Source organism: Adiantum capillus-veneris, chromosome 30 (assembly GCF_014529385.1).
Source record: "Adiantum capillus-veneris isolate H3 chromosome 30, ASM1452938v2, whole genome shotgun sequence".
Lineage (NCBI taxonomy): Eukaryota > Viridiplantae > Streptophyta > Polypodiopsida > Polypodiales > Pteridaceae > Adiantum > Adiantum capillus-veneris.
Genome location: NC_140960.1, coordinates 23,976,461 through 23,982,987, shown reverse-complemented (window position 1 = coordinate 23,982,987; position 6,527 = coordinate 23,976,461). Strand labels below are relative to the sequence as shown.

The 6,527-nt window shown below is 46.7% G+C and overlaps 1 pseudogene across 1 annotated transcript; it reads left to right on the top strand.

The window, feature by feature from the left end:
• The first annotated feature begins 2,114 nt into the window (after positions 1–2,114).
• On the top strand, positions 2,115–5,634 carry LOC147417674 (uncharacterized; annotated as a pseudogene). Its single transcript, XR_015187319.1, has 2 exons — positions 2,115–3,605; positions 3,681–5,634. The product of XR_015187319.1 is annotated as an uncharacterized LOC147417674 (transcript).
• The last annotated feature ends 893 nt before the right edge of the window (positions 5,635–6,527 follow it).

Genomic DNA, 6,527 nt, shown 5'->3' with positions numbered 1-6,527 from the left:
GGTCGGGATGTGTATGCCAAGTGTGGCTCTTAATTGGTCAAATACAGCTCAGAAACTTTGCCAAATCGTGATGGATGGACAGTGCCGAGGGTTGGTGGATCTCGCTCTCAAATGGTGCTATGATTTTTGGAGGATGCTTGTTGTCTAGATGCTAATACCTAGCAAGTCTCCGATCGAACACTAAGGCAAGAAACTATGGTTTCCAAATGGGTAGTCAGCTCTCTTGTGATCCTTAGCTAAGCATGGGTTTCTTGTGGTGGAGCGGGGATCAAATCCGTGTCATGGGTGTTGAAGCGAATTGAGCAAGCGTGATTTTTATGTGGAGAGGGTGGTGATGATGAGAGGCTAAAGCGGGGCTTATCTTTTTGGGAGGGTAGGAGGTGGAGGTCTGACCAACCTCATGGAAAAAAATGCCAAATTGGGAGCGGAATTGAGCGAGGTGGGAAAGGCTGCCAAGCAAGAGGTTTTATTTATATATATATATAAAAAAAATAAAAAAAACGATGTCGAGCTGCTGTAGGTGGCGGGTTGCTTGAAATAGAGAAGCGCCAGGTGGGAGGTCTGCATGGGGAGGACGTCAAAGGGGTGAAACACGGCATGTAAGGCCTGGAGGGGAGGAATCCAAAGGAGGAGAGCCACGGGGTGTCACATCAGACAAGGGGGAGCAAGAGGGGGTGGGATGAGACAAGGAGGGCTGCTGCAATAGACGGCACCATACCAGGGCCACCAAGGCATGAGGTTGGGTCTCAGTACAGTGGAGAGAAGGCAGCGCTGCAGTGGATGGTCAGGGGCGACTTGGAGGTTTGCAGGAGTCGGAGCCGCCAAGGGCAGGCCAGACCAGAGAAGTCAAGGGTGGCCGGCTACAGGCAGTTAAAGATTGAGGAGAGCAGGGGGATGCAGACCACCGTTATACAGTGCAGGAAGGAGGCCTTTAAAGGCTGGGGAGCCAGCGCTGTATAAGAAAAAGCTTCGAGTGCAGAAAGCAGAGCCGCCAAGGGAGAGGGTTTTCGTTAAATTTCGGCCTGCTAGCCCTCGTGGCGAAGCAAGTGAAGCCAGTTGCCGGTTGAAAACAACCAACTGGCAAGGTTTGACCAAAAGGTCAACACGGACTACACACGGCCAGGTCGAATACAGGACCTCAGCACAGGATGAGAAGCCCACACCGCTACGCTATATGCGCGCACTTGCGATGTCAATGACGCCTGCATCTCATATTTTAAAAGCTTGTGGTGCCCCCCCAAAATGCGTCGTTACCCGCTGTGCAGGTCAGCTTCACCTACACGCATGCAAGCTAGCTGAAATTTATCCATAGCCGAGAGGAGAGAGTGGGTTGGCGGTTGCATCAAAGAGCATGGTCGGAAGGAGATGAGGAGGAGGCGGTATGACGTAGTCGTCAAGAGCACAAGGAGGTGCTATCAAGAGGGTGCATGGCGGACTGAACTGTAAACAACAGAGGAGCGCCATCTGTTCAAGTTGGCCATGAGTGGGAGCCTTGGAGGAGTTTTCTTCCCCGGATATTCAGCACCTCAACTCCCCAAATCCATGTCAACTTTTTTCCTATTGTCATCGTGTCTGATTGCTTGATTGGTATACATAAGTGTGAGTATCATGTGGTGTACTCGGAAAGGAAAGAGCACCTGTAGTTTGTTTATGTCAATTAATATCTATAAGTGCGTGTTTATGACATCTGATGCTATGAAGGGTTAAGGACCAAAGCCATCACTGTATGCTATGCAGTCTTAGTGTGGTGAGTGGGTGGGAGTTTCTTACATATGGGGGTGTCTGCCAAGATATAATCAAGCTAGTACCCGCGGATATTTTCAAATATAGACTTGTATATTTATGGTTGGTGATACTCTGAAAGATTATAGATGGAAGGTTGGATTTTGTGCTATGTTGTAATCAGGTTGGTCGGGACCGGGCTTGGACAATAGCTATTAGTAGATTACGTATCATGGTGTGTGTTTGCTAGGGGATAGGGGTGCTGTGAGATCATTGAGCTATATAGAGGCATTCACCAAGTGTGCTGGTGGTTTTTTCATTTCCCCCTTTCCATCTTGTGGTGCACCCACTGAGGACCCAGTAATTGCTTACTAACAAGGTGTTCTTGAGTCATGATGAAGCAGGAGTTTAGGCCAGTGTTCAAAGGAGATGAAGATGCTGACGATTAGCTTGCCGATTTTGAGCTATTTATGATGGCAGTCTTGCAGATGTCAGGTGATAAAGCGAAGCTCCAAACTCTACCTTTGGTGCTGCGAGGTAAAGCAAAAGTTTGGTTCGATGGCTTAGAAGATGCACACAAGCAGACTTGGATCGGATTTCGTGAACAATTCTTACAAAGGTATCGAAAAGTGGTGTCGGCTTCGGAAGCAGATGCAAAGCTCAAAGGTTTGCAGCAAGAAGTAAGTGCAAATTTCGATCCTTTTGTTGATAAATTTGAAGCTTATTGGGGGGATTTGGTGGCTGCTACCCAAGCAACCAATGCGGGGTATTTGAAGCTCTAAAGGTTTCTATCTTGCTTGCATCCCTATGTTCGTGAGAGAGTGGAGTATGAAGATCCAAGCACTTATGACGAAGCTGTCAGAGTCCCCAAAGCAAAGAGTCGAAAGATGAAGAAGAAGATGGAGGCAGGGTTGCTACAGTCGGTAGTCATGGTAGCCAGTGGACCCAGGCCCAAGCAGATTGATGAGCATCAAGAGGTAAAAGCTCCTTTTTTTGTTGATATGAATGTGATCAAAGCACGTGAAGATGATGCCATGCTAGAAGAGGTAGAAGAACTGCCAACCAGGGCTCAACAGGTGCAGCGAGGCATATTCAAGGTACCACCCAGTTTGCTTCCTCAAGAGAGCAAGGTCGTAAAAGTTTTTAAAGAAGAGGTGTCAATTCCAGAGCCAACAATGAGGAAGGTAGTAGTGGTCCAAGAATTGACAAGTGAAAAAGAGGAGTTCAACAGTTCTCATAGCCCTAGTAGCAGTTTGGACATAGACAGCATGTGGGAGAGAATCCCGGTCTTCCAGGTATGAAATCTATGATGTTTTTTATGTGAATGAAGTGGAGAACAGTGTATGCGAGTTGCCTGCCAGCCAGCTAAAGGTTGAGGAGAAGCATAGTGTAGGTGTGGAGATGCATTGTGTGAATCTGCCAGTCGAGTAGCCCAGTCTTTTGTCGTGTTATGGTGAGTCCCTATTGGAGGAAGAGGTATGGTTTGATGGTGTATCAGACTTAATTGAAGAGCAGGTGTTTGAGAGTGACTTGCAGGAGTTAGAAGCAGAAGCGGAGGTATGTCAAATTGATTTGTCTATGCAAGGGGTGGGGCAACCTTGCCTTGAGGGGCATGTGGAGAAGTTTCACAGTTTGTTTGTGGCCGTGGAGAGCTAACTCCGGCAGACGACTCTATGAAAACTGATACAGGTGCAGCCTATAAGGGAGAGATTCCATGCAAAGAGGAAGCTGCCACCAACCTTACAAGTGATGCGGTATTTGAAGAACAGGTTGTCGCTCTAGCAAGTCATGTTTTTGAGTATGAAAAGGTGGCCTTGGTGCCGTTTATAGAGGGTTTGGATACAGGTTTTCACGAAAAAAAAGTTTGCTTGGCTATGCACCAGGTGGAGGCCAATGGCAGTGCCTTGTTTTTTTATGTGATGCTATGGATACATGTGTTAATGGAGGTTGCTTTGTAGGTATTTTTGTGTCAATGGCGAGGTTTTTTTGAAGTAGACTACACTATGGAGGGTTCTATAGCAGGTGACAGGATGGCTGCTTATGGTACCAATGCTTCAAATGATCGAAAGTATATATGCTTATGGTTGGCAGAGAGACTTATGGATGTAGGATGGCGAAGCTCCATACTATGGAGACCTGGAAGGATGCCCTGTCTATTGGCCTACAAGTGCAAAGGAAGGCTTGGATCTACATGTTTTACAGGTGGATGGCCACGGCCATTGTTTTGTTTTTGATTGAGGTGGACTCTATGTCGTGCTTGGAAAAGCCTTGAGCTTTCCATTTGATCCTGGGGGTGATACCATAATAAATGCTTTTCTCTCTACCATCCTATTTATATAGTCTCTATATTATCATTTTTCTTATGCAATGATGGTACACCCAAGTTTGGTCGTCACAAGGAAAAGCCAATAGCAGGTGTGTGGAAATCAGTAGGTTCATAATGGTACTCTTGAGCAACTACTTGATGCACGGTATGCCACACTCAGTAGATTGATGGTGGTACTCTTGAGCAACTACTTGATGCACGGTACAACAAGCATGGTCGGGATGTGTATGCCAAGTGTCGCTCTTAATTGGTCAAATACACTTCACAAAATTTGCCAACTCGTGATGGATGGATAGTGCCGAGGGTTGGTGGATCTTGCTCTCAAATGGTGCTATGATTTATGGAGGATGCTTGTTGTCTAGATGCTAATACCTAGCAAGTCTCCGATCGAATAGTAAGGCAAGCAACTATGGTTTCCAAATGGGTAGTCAGCTCTCTTTGTAATCCTTAGCTAAGCATGGGTTTTTTGTGGTGGAGCGGGGATCAAATCCGTGTCATGGGTGTGAAAGAAAATTGAGCAAGCGTGGTTTTTATGTGGAGAGGCTGGCGATGATGAGAGGCTAAAGCAGGGCTTATCTTTTTGGGACGGCAGGAGGTGGAGGTCCGACCAACCTCACGGAAAAAAAATACCAAATTGGGAGCGGAATTGAGCGAGGTGGGAAAGGCTGCCAAGCAAGAGGCTTTTTTTTTATATAATTAAAAAAAAAGAAAAGAAAGAAAACCGATGTCGAGTTGTAGCAGGTGGCGGGTTGCTTGAAATAGAGAAGCGCCAGGTGGGAGGCCTGCATGGGGAGGACGTCAAAGGGGTAAAACACGGCATGCAAGGCCTGGAGGGGAGGAATCCAAAGGAGGAGAGCCACGGGTGGCGCATCTGACAAGGGGGAGCAAGAGGGGGTGGGATAAGACAAGGGGGGCTGCTGCAATAGAAGGCGCCATACCAGGGCCGCCAAACCATGAGGTTGGGGCTCACGGTGGAGAGAAGCCAGCGCTGCAGTGGATGGTCAGAGGCGACTTACAGGTTTGCAGGAGTCGGAGTCGCCAAGGGCAGGCGAGACAAGAGAAGTCGAGGGTGGCCGGCTACAGGGAGTTAAAGATTGAGGAGAGCAGGGGGTTGCAGACCACCGTTATACAGTGCAGGAAGGAGGCCTTTAGGGGTTGGGGAGCCAGCGCTGTATAAGAGAAAGTTTCGAGTGCAGAAGGCAGAGCCGCCAAGGGAGAGCAGAGAGTGGGTTGCCGATTGCATCAGAGATCATGGTCGGAAGGAGCTGAGGAGGAGGCGGTATCACGTAGCCGTCAAGAGCACAAGGAGGTGCTATTAGGAGAGTGCATGGCGGACTGAACTGTAAACAACAGAGGAGCGCCATCTGTTGAAGTTGGCCATGACTGGGAGCCTTGGAGGAGTTTTCTTCCCCGGATATTCATCACCTCAACTTTCCAAATCCATGTCAACTTTTTTCCTATTGTTATCGTGTCTGATTGCTTGATTGATATACATAAGTGTGAGTATGATGTGGTGTACTCGGAAAGGAAAGAGCATCTCTAGTTTGTATATGTCAATTAATATCTATAAGTGCATGTTTATGACATCTGATTCTATGAAAGGTTAAGGACCAAAGCCATCACTGTATGCTATGCAGTCTTAGTGTGGTGAGTGGGTGGGAGTTTCTTACATATGGGGGTGTCTGCCAAGATATAATCAAGTACCCGCGGATATTTTCAAGTATATCTATGGTTGGTGATACTCTGAAAGATTATAGATGGAAGGTTGGATTTTGTGCTATGTTGCAATCGGGTTGGTTGGGACCGGGCTTGGACAATAGTTGTTGGCAGATTACATATCATGGTGTGTGTTTGCTAGGGGATAGGGGTGCTGGGAAGTTGGCAACGCATGTGAAGGCTGCCAACACTGAGTGCTAGGAGAGTCAATTTCAGACGAAGTTCCCTATCCTTGCATTCCACTAGTGTTTCAATAAATCTATTGACGAAATTTAACCTACATTTTTTGCAACTTAACTATATTTTCTTAAACTTTTCAAGTGGATTTTCTCCTTCTCTATTATAAGGCTAAGCTGAGGCAATCTTTTCTCGAGCACTACATTCCACCCTCCTATTCACACTACTCGCTCGGACTATAGGTTGCTCGGAAAACTTTGCTCGGTCTTTGGTAAAACTCGAATCGAGACAATACAATCAGGCAAAGAGCACATAAATTACAAAATCTGCTATTTGGAAAACATCAACAAGATACCTCGACCACGGAAGCCTTTGAGTTAGCTACTAAAGACCCAACTCTTGCACTGCATACTGATTAGAAATGCATTGACCTTCAAAGCATGGTAGAGCCAACCATGAATATACATAGGGACGATTGTTCAACCCATGCACACAGGTATCCCGTAGTACATCATCTAGGAGAGGGGAAAGGAACCTTTATTAATTAAGGGCAATGTTAGCATGTGGTTTCTTACAAAATTACCTA